Here is a 14,325-nt window from a genome sequence, read left to right on the forward strand (position 1 = left end):
GACTCAGTTTCCTGTTCTTAGCTGAAAGGAGTGGCACCCGGCGTGGTCTTCTGCTGCTGTAGCCCATCTGCCTCAAAGTTCGACGTACAGTGCGTTCAGAGATGCTCTTCTGCCTACCTTGGTTGTAACGGGTGGTTATTTGAGTCACTGTTGCCTTTCTATCAGCTCAAACCAGTCTGGCCATTCTCCTCTGACCTCTGGCATCAACAAGGCATTTCCGCCCACAGAACTGCCACTCACTGGATATTTTTTCTTTTTCGGACCATTCTCTGTAAACCCTAGAGATGGTTGTGCGTGAAAATCCCAGTAGATCAGCCGTTTCTGAAATACTCAGACCAGCCCTTCTGGCACCAACAACCATGCCACGTTCAAAGTCACTCAAATCACCTTTCTTCCCTATACTGATGCTCGGTTTGAACTGCAGGAGATTGTCTTAAACCATGTCTACATGCCTAAATGCACTGAGTTGCCGCCATGTGATTGGCTGATTAGAAATTAAGTGTTAACGAGCAGTTGGACAGGTGTACCTAATAAAGTGGCCGGTAAGTGTATATTTCCCTGCACTTTTTCCTGACCACCCAGGGCCGGCCCAGGCCATTTGGGGGCCCTAAGCAAAAAAATGCAAAGGGGCACATATTTTTGGCTCACCATTTCGTCACAGTGTACTGCGAAACCCATACATGCAATCCAACCCATACGTCCATATTTTGTATATTAATCAGATTTTGTTGCACTGCATACTTCAAACTTCTCACCCCAAATGATTGTCAGTAGTTACAGTAGATAGCGCCAAAAAGTGAAAAGAAAAAGTTAAGGAAGAATTTTTATTTTTTTAAGCTTGTAATCAAGTATCAAAACTCACAAAAGTCAAATAAAGCAAACTGTATTAAACAAAATAGAATAAAAATAAAACAATTGCCAGATTGGGGGCCCCCTAGTGGTCAGGGGCCCTAAGCAGTTGCATAGTCTGCGTATAGGCTGGGCCGGCCTTGTGACCACCACAATGTTTTTTATTCATTTCTTTTAGTGTTTCTGGATGCTAAAGAGTTGCACTTTTTAACTAATTCGTTATATTTTTCAAGCTTTTTATCTGAGTTTGTTGTACATGGAAAAATGTATGAGTGCTCCTCCGAGACTGGTGATTCCATATTCTTTGCTAAGGGTCGTAAAACACAAGCAATGCTCCTTGTTCTTGTTTTTGAGCTCCTGACTGCTCGAAATGCATGCAGCACATAGTGTGTCCGGCTCTCCACAGCTGGTTGTTTACACATTGTACCTGCCGACCTGTTTACCGACCAATAATGCACTGACTGAAAGGACGCGTGTCCATCTTGCTGCTTGGGTTGCGATGGAATCGATGGAAGTACGCCCAGTTTGTCGTTGTTGGGTGCGAAATGAAGTGCAATAATACCTCAGTCTCAGTGCTGCAGTTTTTTAGGCAGACGGGGGAAAAAAGGTGCACAGAGATCCTTGTAGATATTTACATATCTTTACTGTAAATCCACGAGAGGGACCTAAGACAGCAAACAATTTTTGCACATTGTTTTTCTTTTTATACAAAAGTTTTCCCTACCTATCGCTCTCTCACAGGGACCGAGGCCAGTGGACGACTGTAGATAGAACACAGTGTGCGCGCGCGTGTGTGTCGATGTTTTAGTTATCAGCTATTGTGTTTGAACATATTGGAATATTTTTCTTCTTGTACTGAGTTCTTTTGGGTAATCTTTAAGGGTTTTATTGCACATTGTACGTTTTTTTTTAAAGGTGAACACAAACAGTGTGAATATTATCGTCGATGAATTAAATTTGACTGTTGTTTTGTGTCACCCGGATGTGTAGATATTGATTTTTTTTCCCACATCCAGCAGGTGAAAGTAGAAAGTGACGCTTCCATGTTTGGTTATAGCTGTAGCTGTTGTTTTGGAGGCTGTACATAGCATTGATGTATTAGTTCTCGCACGACTTCTACCGGTTGATTTTGACGTTGCTTTTTTGGCAAAGTGTCCGACGAATGATGTCATAATTCGAGGCCGTGAGTCATTTACTGCTTGCACATTGATTTTTTTTTTTTTTTAACCAAGTTATGCAAGTCTTGGTGATTTTAACCCTTGGATGCACAAGTTACTGGACCCTACATTCCTCCATAAGTGGGTCAAAAATGACCCATTTTAGAACCAATGTGTTTTTAGGCCATTTTGGTGAAGAATAATAACTTGTATATTAATTAATTAGTGTGATATTTAGGGCCACACAAGAATGATTTCATGCTTGAAATATCTTTATGATTCAATCAACATTTTTGGGAAAAAAAAAAACAAAAAACAGAACAGCAATAAACTTCATCCTTCCTTGTATATTATCATCAATGATAAAAAGCTCCCATGCATCTTTTTGGTGAGACAGCGATGCTAAGCCCTTGTGGAGGCACTGACCGATTTCTGAGGATATTGTGGCTCTGTTTTCTGCCCTGGGTGGGAGGTAATTCTCTCTAGTTAGAGCCCTACCAACTCATTCTGTTGGCCATTATTTGGACACTTTCTTCTTCAGAGGACACATAAGTGGAAACTTATGAGTCAGATTGATCCTGTTCAGTTGGATTTCCAGGTGGACAACTGCCACTGCCACCTGGACAATAGTCTGTGTCCTCATCATCAGAAATTTCGGACACTTGAGTCCAACCCTGTCACTGCCTCTCCATCATCCAACATCTGTAGGACCATTTCAGCTGTAAATCTAGCACAAATCCGATTTTTTCGTGTTTTCCGACTCGACTGAACGGGAAAAGTCGCATAAAAGTGGACCATTTTCAAATTCGATCCAGGTCACTTTCGTATGTGGCTAAAATCCCATCCGGGCCACATTTTTCCAGAATGTGGCTGCGGTCCGAACTGTCAAGTCCCCCAAATTGGAATTCATGCAGCAATTAACATCAGCAAAGAGCGAGACCGACAGGGTGCTGCGGTAGCGGTGCAGCTGTGCATTAGCGTTAGCGCCGAGCTTGAACGTGGCTTTTGGGGAAGAAGCGGGCTTGACAACAGTCATAAAAAATAAAAGGGGTTGAGAATAAGCCTGACAATGCTCGGTTTCCTCTCTGCTCCAATGCTCCTGCGCATGCGAGCCAGTCTGTTCAGCACATCTCAGGCTGCGAGTTAGAGTGCATGTGTGATACTTGAACAGGCTCAAAGGACAAAGGCAGTCTGAACGGGTACGCCAAAAAAAGAGATATGACAAAAAATCGGAATTGTGCATTTGGACCTGCGGTATGAATCTAGCCTTAGTTAGCTAGCTAGTTATGAAGTAGGTTAATTTGTTGATAAATAATAATAAAGAGTCATGAAATACACACACAAAATACTATTTGACATAATACTTATAGTACACGTATCAGCTCTTGCTGTGTAAAAAAAATCTTAAGGGATGTCACTTTTTACATACCTAGTCTGTGTGGTCCATGGTAAATTTATTCCTGACAGCCAAAGTTGATAAGAATGAAATATTCCCATTGGATTCCATAGAAAATGCATGTGGGTCATTTTTGATCCACTTGTGGAAGCTTAGGGTAGTAATACAAAAATGACAATTTCTTCAAATGTATAAAAAGTTCATCAAAAATTTGAATGGCATTATATCAAAAACATGTTTTTTGAGGAATACCTGGAATATGAATTGATAATAATTTTTCATTCCGAAGATATTTCAAGAAAACAACCACACCGGGTCATTTTTGACCCACTTATGCATCTAAGGGTTAACTAGAGATGTCCTAATCACATATTTTTGCGCCCGAGTCACCTGATTTTGAGGGTCCGCTGATACCGAGTACCGATCCAATACCTCGGCGATTAATTCATTTATTTAATAATTTATTGCAAAACATACTTTTTTGGTGTTTCTTTTGACAATGTGCCTGCCTTGATTATTTTGTTGCTTTGTAGCCATTACAAAAAATCTTTAAAATACGATCTTTTCCAACCCGATTCTAATCTTCTAAAAATGTTGCATAGTCCAACACATACATATGGCGGAAAACATCTAAAAATGACGTAATCGGGCCCGATTTACGATCACGTCATCAGATTAGATCGTATCATCATTCATTATGACTGGGAGGTCTGACACCGAAATGGTTTTGACGTCTATCGCTGCCAATGGTATTGAAACAACCATTCACTCCCATTTTATGCTTTGATAAGTCTTTTTAGTACGACTTTTCAAGGTTACGTGACAAGAGAGCCAGATTCCAAAGCGTCTGAATAATAGATGCCTTTTTTTGTTTTTTTACCCTTCTGCTCTCTTACAACTAACACAAAGACATTCAAGCTGAGAATAGCACTCGTGTCCTCATGTGATGTGAAATTTAAAGCACACTGGAGCGGAGAGTCGCTACCGGGCAACGGCACACTAGTTAGTTTCCCCCTCCGTCCATCTGTCCATCAGTTCATCCATCTCTCCATCCATCTGGGCCTGCAGCATCTGTACAGCAAACCTTTTGGAATACGATGTACATGTGTGCTGTAATGAAAATAAACAGATTTTAATGAGCGGTGACCCCCTGGTTGTGTTCTGTGTTCACCCATGCGCTCACTACAACACATGGCTGGAGTCACATTGGACACCCCGGGCGGATTCACAATGAGACAGAATTAGTTGGAACTATGATTTGAGATTACTTTTTTTAATGACAAAATCTTGATTATTCCTGATTTTTTTTTTTTTTGTGGAAAAAAAATCATGTTATTACTTGTGTCAATAATCTACAATATAAGTATACTAGTTGCCTATATGGCGGAAAACACTCAGGTGACTTGAAGTTCCGCTCAATTTGGCCAACTTTCAAAATTGTCCGAAATGCATATGTGATACATCATTGGAAAGCTTAGAATCTCAATATTCTGGGGGAACAAAAATTTTCAACAGGAAGGCATTTAAAAAAAAAAAAAAAAAAAAAAATTAAATAGCAAAACCCTAATGGCGTACCGCACGCAGGCTATTTTTAGACCGTGACGTCGCATCGTAAAGCGGAAGTAAAGCCGAAGTGGGACATTATAGACCCGCCCTCGCATTGACACAACGTAATTAGTGCTACTTTTCTCCGGTAATCTTTCAAAAACGAACATGCCGATCACGCATTGCTTTTTGGGAACTTGTAGAAACGACTCTAGACATTACGACACATGAAGGATGTTTTCTTCATACGTTTCCGGAAACCAAAAACTCGGGAGGAAAAAATGTGAAGACCGAATCAACTTGCGCGGACTTTAACACCAGCTCGGCGAATCCATTCACGTTTCATATGCAGTAAACATTATGTTGGGTTGGCATGGTCTTTCAGAGGACAAAGAGGTAAGCATTTTTTTATATTTTTAACCTATTTTTTTTTTTGCGTAACGTTGTGCCGTACTGCCTCTGTCTGACAATGAATGACCTGAAAAGAATTACAATTGTATCTGACTGCCACTGTTACCGTTTCTGTTATATATACTGTATATATATATATATATATATATATTTGGGCTGTCAAACGATTAAAATTTTTAATCGAGTTAATTACAGCTTAAAAATTAATTAATCGCAATTCAAACCATCAATAAAATATGCCATATTTTTCTGTAAATTTTATACAGTACTGTGCAAAAGTTTTAGGCAGGACACCTGCCTAAAAGTTTTGCACAGTACTGTATATTTTTATTATATTATGTATATACAGGATATACTGTATGTATATATTTTCCCCAAGTGGAAGCTTCCATGATCCTAATAAATTTAATAATCAAAAAAATATATATACCGTACTGTGCAAAGGTTTTAGGCAGGTGTACTGCCTAAAACTTTTGCACAGTACTGTATATATTCTGTAAAATGAATTGTTGGAATGGAAAGATAAGACACAAGATGGATGTATACATTCAACATACGGTACATAAGGACTGTAGTGGGCATTTCACTCTACTGTCATTTAAATCTGTCTATGCTGTCCTCACTCCGAAGCGTCTGACAGCTAGTGAACAACGCCATAATAATTAGACTTTTTTCTTTTGTGTGTCAATGTTGTTAACAATTTATGGTTTTATTTTTTTAATGAAATTCATGCCCCTGTCAGTGCTTCAGCCTCCGCAAGTTTGGCTCTCACGTCTGGGATCTCCTGATGACACAGGCATACTCTTGGAAGGGTAATTACTTGACGGTTTACAGCAACACCTGGAAAATAAAATGGTTTTGTCATTTATTTTGAAATATCAATAACATATCATTCATTTAGCCACATTTGGGCTAGCTTTATCATATTTAGATCGGTAGGAGCTGTCCCATTACCTAATATCCAGTTTTAGCTATGTGTAGAGCATTCATTTAGCCACATTTGGGCTAGCTTTATCATATATAGATCCGTAGGAGCTGTCCCATTACCTAATATCCAGTTTTAGCTATGTGTAGAGCATGGAAAATTATACAACCATGTAATCGCATTCTAATAAAAAAATCACGATGCTGGATTTACCACTCACTCTCCCGTTCGTGAAGTGTCGAGCTGTCAATTGGCGTCATGACGCCATCTGCTGTGTCAAGTAAATCGCCGTCATCTGACGCCTGAGGTTCAAACATGTAGGGATTAATTGTAGTTCATCTTTCCTGGGAGCCGTTGCCATCGGTAGCGTCACGAAAGAGCGATCCTGAATGGTTACCTTTGGTGGAAATATCACTGACATCGTTGTTGCTGCTATGTTAGCTGTGGGTAGTCTTCTGTTGCCTACGTCACACTTCCGGGTTTGCGAAGGGACCATTAACGGAGTGCAAAAAAACTAAAAAAACGCAAATTATCCTTACAATTACGTGTTGATAATGTCATGGTTGTTTTGACGAACTTGTCCCAAGTTTATATTCATAAAATTACACCAAAATCCGGAAAGGTCTTCAGTTCCCCTTTAATAATAAAATGGCCTCAAACCATTGTCCTCTTTAGACCGTCGTAAAACTACAAAAAAAAAAGTGCACAAGCATTGCATTAGCAACAACGTTAGCTTAGCATGCTATACAGGTTCACTAAACATAAACAAAAAGCATCTCCTACAAAAAATATAACATTTCGCTTACTAACATAATATGTACATTATTTACAACAACCATACTTACGGACAAATCTTGTCCAAGGATCATATAGGCACAACATTACAACGTAGGCGTCAGCCCGAGACGTCGTGCAGCCATATTGAACTGGCAATATAACAATAAACCATGTCGCAAAGCGACCACAAGAGTTCGCTGTTACACAGCACAAAAAGCCTTGCTGTAAAACTTACCAAAGGCAGAATACTGTCTGAGCGGGACATGAGCGTTAATTGCGTCAAATATTTTAACGTGATTAATTTAAAAAATTAATTACAGCGCATTAACGCGATAATTTTGACAGCCCTTATATATATTTATATTTATATATATATATTTATAAACTTTAGTAAGGGAGAAGTGCAAATAAATTATAGGATTAAGATGTGTTATCAATGAAAAAATTAAAAGTGTTCGTTGGCTGTCACTGAGTAGCATTTGCGATCGCTACACAAAGCTAACTAAATTACCCCCAAGAACGGTAAGAGACGTAGGACAACCAGAGGATATATAAGAAAGACAGGGCTGATGGTAAAGGATAGCTTGTTGAAACAGGAGAATGTCATTGTCAGTCACGTCGATAAAAAAGCCAAAGCTATGCTTAGGTCGGCTCATTTTTTTCGTCTTTTTCAGCCTTCGACACTAAAGCCATCTCTTTAACTGAACATTTTTATGTTCTTCCACATCTTTGCCAGTCAATTTGGCATCAGGCACATCATTTTCGGAAAGAATTGGTAGGTTTAGTTCTGTAAACATCTCCTTCGTACACGATTTCCATTCATTTCCTATTAGGGACAAACGGTGGCTTGTCCCTACTTTGCAACAGTAGCTAATGTCATGAATATTAATGTGCGGAAGTGACCTGTTGCTTGCAGTGCGCCATTGGAGGCGAGAACACGCGAGAGAAGAATTAAAGACGCCACGATTTTAACGAGATATTATTGCCTACTTACCTTGTTTCGATCCAGAAACGCCATGTAGCATGTATCACCGGGTGTCAAGACACAGCTGTGAATGGCCACAGATGGATTTAAAAAAAAAAAATTTATGGGTGAAACACGGTGATATAATAAGGGTCGCGATGCAGAAATCGCAGACAAGGAGGGGTTGAGATTTTTATTTCATATAGTTAGCCTTTTAAACGTTATTTTTCATTTCTTTTTTTTGTTTGGATCGATTATTTATCATCTAACATATCGGGGAAAATGCAACAGTAACAAAAAATATATAATTAAGCGATAGTTATGAGGTAGATATCCGTGACTTTTTTACAGACGCCAAATTTTTCATTGTGACTTATTCGTTTAAAAGTTTAAAATATGCGAGTGAATCATTTTTTTAGTTTTTTTTTTTTTTTTTTCACTAAAATTTAGACATCAATTAATGATTCTAAGCTATAAATGACAGACATTTTGAATAATAAATATAATAACCTTCTTTTCATGGCTTGGTTGAAACAATAGCGGTTGCGCGACGTCTGTAAATGTGGGTTTTCAGGGTAAAATGGACAAATTAAAAATAGTTCGGAGGCTTAGTGCGCCATGAATCTGCTATGGCAGCATATAGACATATTGTTCTATCGAGCACAACAGTTCTTTTGGCTTAAAATACAGCAGTTTATTTTAAAGAGGGGTGCAAGAGCAGAAACTGCTTTTTCAGTCTTGTCTGTGTTTTCCGCCATATATATTTGTTTTAGGTTAAAATGAATTGATTCTCCAAAATATTTCATAAAAAAATAAATAATTGAGAATAATTTCACATATGCAGTCAATATTTTTTATAGATCAAATGTTTAGTGGATTGCTTACAATTAAATTAAATATTAATTTAAAAAAATATATATAGAACGAATTCTCATAGTTACATTAAATACTTCGAAATATATACCATTTAACTGTTTTGGGGTTTTTTTTAAGCAAAAGGTGTTTGAGTCACCAATTATCTCAGTCCTCAACGTAAAATAAATATATTGATATATATATAAAAAAAAAATAAGAATAAGAATAAGAATAATTCGAGCCCTTAAAAGCCACTTACTGTACATTTTTTGTCTCGTTTTTATGCAACTGGCTTTACCAAAATTATATATTGATTCAACAGTGCTCTCTAATGGCAGTGTTAGAAACTACAGAAATCACACATCAAGGTTACCAAAAAACGTCTTCGCCAGACGGGACGTTATTGTTATGTTATCGGTCGAGTTATTTAGTACATTTTAAGAATCAAATTAAATATTTACGATGCCTAAGTGTTCTGTGACGTCAACAATTAAATGAAAATACGACACTATGAAACTAGGACAGCCAATCAGACGCGAGCAGAGTGACAAAGGCGGAAGCGTCTGGAGCAAATAAAAGTTTTAAAAGTAAGTTGTCGGTCATGTAACTAACTTTACACAAAGATAGAAATTTGTTTGTTGAAATAGATTTTTGTTTGCAGGCAATTTTTCCCGAGTGTAACCATGATATAAATTAAATGAAAAACAAAAATGCCCATAAGGTATTGTCACTGAGTTAGCATAGCCTAGCTAGTATCTTCCATTTTGAATGCAAAACTACTTTAAACAAACAACTGCCCAAATAGGAGCTTTAATGTACATAATAGCGGGAAAACTTAAAATGATGTATTAATTGTTTGCTTTATGAAAAGGACAAATGACACTTTCATTTTTGTTATCAAGTTTTTAATCGCTCAATAAACAATGGCAAGTGATGATGCATCACAACAATACTTGTAGATTTCCACTAGACACAATGCACTCAAATTGAGTGGGAGGAACACTAGTCTTTAAAAACAAAGACCAAAAATGCATTGACAAAATTGTTACATTGCAACAAAATTATGATGACATAACAATAGATGACACTGTTTACCAACTCATAGCTTTTATCATTACAATATGAAATGACTGTCTAAACATAACTTGATAAATCATTTTAATAGTCTTGTCATTATGACAAAAGGCATAAACGTCCTTAGATGTTAAAATCATTCAATTCACGCATCACGCATGACAAATAATCGTAATTCTGTCCATTCCATAGGAAGTCAACAAGCAAAAAATATTGATTAATATGATCAATGACATGAATTAAGGCACATTTCCATTAAAAGAAAATATCTACCGGTGATTATAAATGCAATCATTTGAGATTCATTGTAAAAAACATGACAATATTATCTCATAAAAGATGTTTTTTTTTCCCCAATAAGAAAAAAAAGTTGTGATCAACATGACCCAGAAATAATATCATTATCATATGAAAACACATGAAAAGGATTAGAAATGTAAACATAAACATAGTGATTGCTAATGCAATCAGACTGCTCATACAACATGCACGAGAAGTTGAGAACACAATATTATTGCAAAAAGAAGTGACCATTATGATCAATAACATCACAAATGGACAATTTGTGACTCTTCCTATTAAAAATAAAATAAAATTAAATTAAAAAAGGAAAAATAGGCAATTGCAAATGCATGCATGACAAATCCACTCAAATTGTGTTTGCGCCATAAAAACAGGTCATGCCAGGGTCTACCATGGTCTCCAGGCGGCGCTGTCGGCCTATCTGTCCTCCATGCTGATGTTGCTGAGGGGAGTCATCTTCTCTGAGAAAGCTCCACAGTGCATCACAGCTCCAGGGAGCCTCCTGAGGACGCAAAGGGTCATCTTCAGGACTTCGGCATTTTCCATCCTGGAGTCTGTCTGCTGCTGGAGGAACTTTGGAGCCAGGAGAGACTTGATTCGCTCATGACTGAGCTTCTCTACCAGAGGTTTTCGGATCTGTAACAGCAATAAACTACGATGAGTACACTTGTTGAGTGGTGAGTACATACTGATAAAGATGAAGATGAACATACCTTTTGAGTAAGAGTCAGCTGAGAGCCTTGCAGAGAGATTTTAGGTGCCAACGCGGTGTGTGATGTGATCTCTCCTGGCTTCAAGCCTCCTATTTATAGTCACAAATCTCCATTTCAAAGCGGGTCTCGCTACTTTCCCACACTTGCAGCCAATCCGAGAGCAGCAAGGTGGACAATAGTCATCTCGGGAGCAGCTGGACCATTGCGAGGGTTTGTAAGGGCGGAGTGGGATTCTAGTGGGAAATTGGTGACCCTGTCCACAGCACATCTGCCACGTGCAGAAGGAGAAAGCGAGAGGTTCAACATGGTTGAAAATGGAAAGTAGTCAAGGTGCCAATATAAGTCATGCAAGTCATAATCATGCTGAATGTAGATGCTCAGTAGAGGTGTGGTAGTATATAAAAAAAAAGGTGATATTTCGCGATACTTGTAACTTCAAAAGGTTATGAATGTGCTCCCGCTAAGGATCGATATATCGCTTTAAAAAGTTGTCACTTGCTTGAAAAAAAAAAAAAGCAACAGGTTGCTACCAAAATCTTTCATTAGAATTAGGCATGTACTGGTATGAGATTTTGACAGTATAACCTTAAGCAAAAATACCACGGTTTCACGGCATCACGTTTTTGCAATTATAGCTCTAAAATGAATTCAATCTATGTTATTTTGAGATTTATGGACTAAAAAAATGTTTTCCCATTGAACGGGATTTTTTTAATTGTTCACAACATATTTGCAAATTGGAACATCAATATGAATATAATGTTAAATAAAAAATAAATAACTGAAATATTTTCAATAAAATTGACACAAGTAGAACTTATAGAAAAAACCCACAGGCACAGCTCAAGTTGCCAAACATTAGAAGAAAAATAATTAATGTCAGTATGTTCACATTTTCTTTGTTAATATACCACTTCTACTATTAACATGAATTAGTTGAATATTAATGGAGAGTGAGAGAGGCAGCGCGTGTGTATGACTCGTATCATTATTTACACATTATACAAACCGGATTCGGTTGAAGTCCGGAAATTGTGTAAAATGTAAATAAAAACAAAATAGAATGATTTGAAAATCCTTTAAACCTATATTCAATTGAATACACTACAAAGACAACATATTTAATGCTCAAACTCATAAACTTTAATTTTTCAAATAATAATTAACTTAGAATTTCACGGCTGCAACACGTGCAGTAGAAGTTGGGAAAGGGCATGTTTATCACTTCGTTACATCACTTTTCCTTTTAATAACACTCAATAAACGTTTTGAAAGAGAGGAGACTAATATGTCTTAGCTTCTCATGTGGAATTCTTTCCCATTCTTGCTTGATGAACCGCTTCAGTTGTTCAACAGTCCAGGGTCTTCTCTGTCGTATTTTACGCTTCATAATGTGCCACACATTTTCAATGGGAGACAGGTCTGGACTGCAAGCGGGCCAGGGGAGAACTCTTTTACTTTGAAGCCACGCTGTTGTAACACGTGCAGAACGTGGCTTGGCATTATCTAGCTAAAATAAGCAGCGGCGACCATGAAAAAGATATCGCTTGGATGGCAGCATATTTTGCTCCGAAATCTGTATGTACTTTTCAGCATTTATGTTGCCTTCACAGAAATGTAAGTCACCCATGCCATGGGAACTTATGCACCCCCATACTCTCACAGATGCTGGCTTTTGAACTTTGCGTTGATAACAGTCCGGATGGTCCGCTTCCTCTTTAGTCCGGAGGACACGACGTCCAGCGTTTCCAAAAACAATTTGAAAAGTGGACTCATCGAACCACAAAACACTTTTCCATTGTTCATCAGTCCATTTTACATGATCTCGGGCCCAGAGAACCCGGCAGAGTTTCTGGATGTTGTTCACAAACAGCTTTTTCTTTGCATGGTAGAGTTTTAACCAGCACTTACTGATGTAGTGACGAACTGTATTCACTGACAGTGGTTTTCTGAAGTTTTCCTGAGCCCATTTGGTGATATCCTTTACACACTCATGTCGGTTTTTAAGGCAGTGCCGTCTGAGGGATTGAAGGTCACGGTCATCCAGTCTTGGTTTCCGGCCGCGGCGCTTACGTGCATTGATTTCACCAGATTTTCTGAACCTTTTGATATTATGGCCCGTAGATGTTGAAATCCCTAAATTCCTTGCAATTTTGCTTTGAGAAATGTTGTTGTTCAACTATTTTCTCACGCCGTTGTAGACAAAGTGGTAAACCTCGCCCTATCCTTGCTCGTGAATAACTGAGCATGTTTGGGGAGGCTCCTTTTATGGTACCGACCTGTTCCCAATTAGCCTGATCACATGTGGGATCTTCCAAATAGGTATTTGATGAGCTTTTCTCAGCTTTCTCAGTATATTTTGCCACCTTTCCCAACTTCTACTGGATGTGTTGCAGCCATGAAATTCTATGTAAATTATTATTTGGCAAAAAACAATTAAGTTTATCAGTTTGAACATTAAATATGTTGTCTTGTAGTGTATTCAATTGAATATGGGTTGAGAAGGATTATCAAATTGTTGTATTTTGGTTTTTTTTTTTTCATTTTACGCAATTTCCCAACTTCAACCGAATCCGGTCTGTAGACAGACACCCACCCTCTGTCAACACAAAGTCGCCGGAGAGAAACACCACAGGCTGTATTGTGACAGTGTTATTTTGAACAGATGTTTACAATGGCGGAAGATTTAACAATATTACAGTGTATCACAAAAGTGAGTACACCCCTCGCATTTCTGCAGATATTTAAGTAAATCTTTTCATGGGACAACACTGTCAAAATGACACTTTGACACAATGAAAAGTAGTCTGTGTGCAGCTTATATAATAGAGTTAATTTATTTTCCCCTCAAAATAACTCAAAATATAGCCATTAATATCTTAACCCTGTGGCAACAAAAGTGAGTACACCGCATGGGAACTACAGTGCCTTGCAAAAGTATTCGGCCCCCTTGAATCTTGCAACCTTTCGCCACATTTCAGTCTTCAAACATAAAGATATGAAATTTAATTTTTTTGTCAAGAATCAACAACAAGTGGGACACAATCGTGAAGTGGAACAACATTTATTGGATAATTTAAACTTTTTTAACAAATAAAAAACTGAAAAGTGGGGCGTGCAATATTATTCGGCCCTTTTACTTTCAGTGCAGCAAACTCACTCCAGAAGTTCAGTGAGGATATCTGAATGATCCAATGTTGTCCTAAATGACCGATGATGATAAATAGAATCCACCTGTGTGTAATCAAGTCTCCGTATAAATGCACCTGCTCTGTGATAGTCTCAGGGTTCTGTTTAAAGTGCAGAGAGCATTATGAAAACCAAGGAACACACCAGGCAGGTCCGAGATACTGTTG

General features: G+C 38.0%; 1 protein-coding gene across 1 annotated transcript in view; it reads left to right on the plus strand.

Moving 5' to 3' along the window:
• Positions 1 to 14,325, plus strand: part of LOC130921299 (uncharacterized) — a 209,289-nt gene that overhangs the window by 23,313 nt on the left and 171,651 nt on the right. The window lies entirely within an intron of this gene.

This window comes from Corythoichthys intestinalis, chromosome 9 (assembly GCF_030265065.1).
Source record: "Corythoichthys intestinalis isolate RoL2023-P3 chromosome 9, ASM3026506v1, whole genome shotgun sequence".
Lineage (NCBI taxonomy): Eukaryota > Metazoa > Chordata > Actinopteri > Syngnathiformes > Syngnathidae > Corythoichthys > Corythoichthys intestinalis.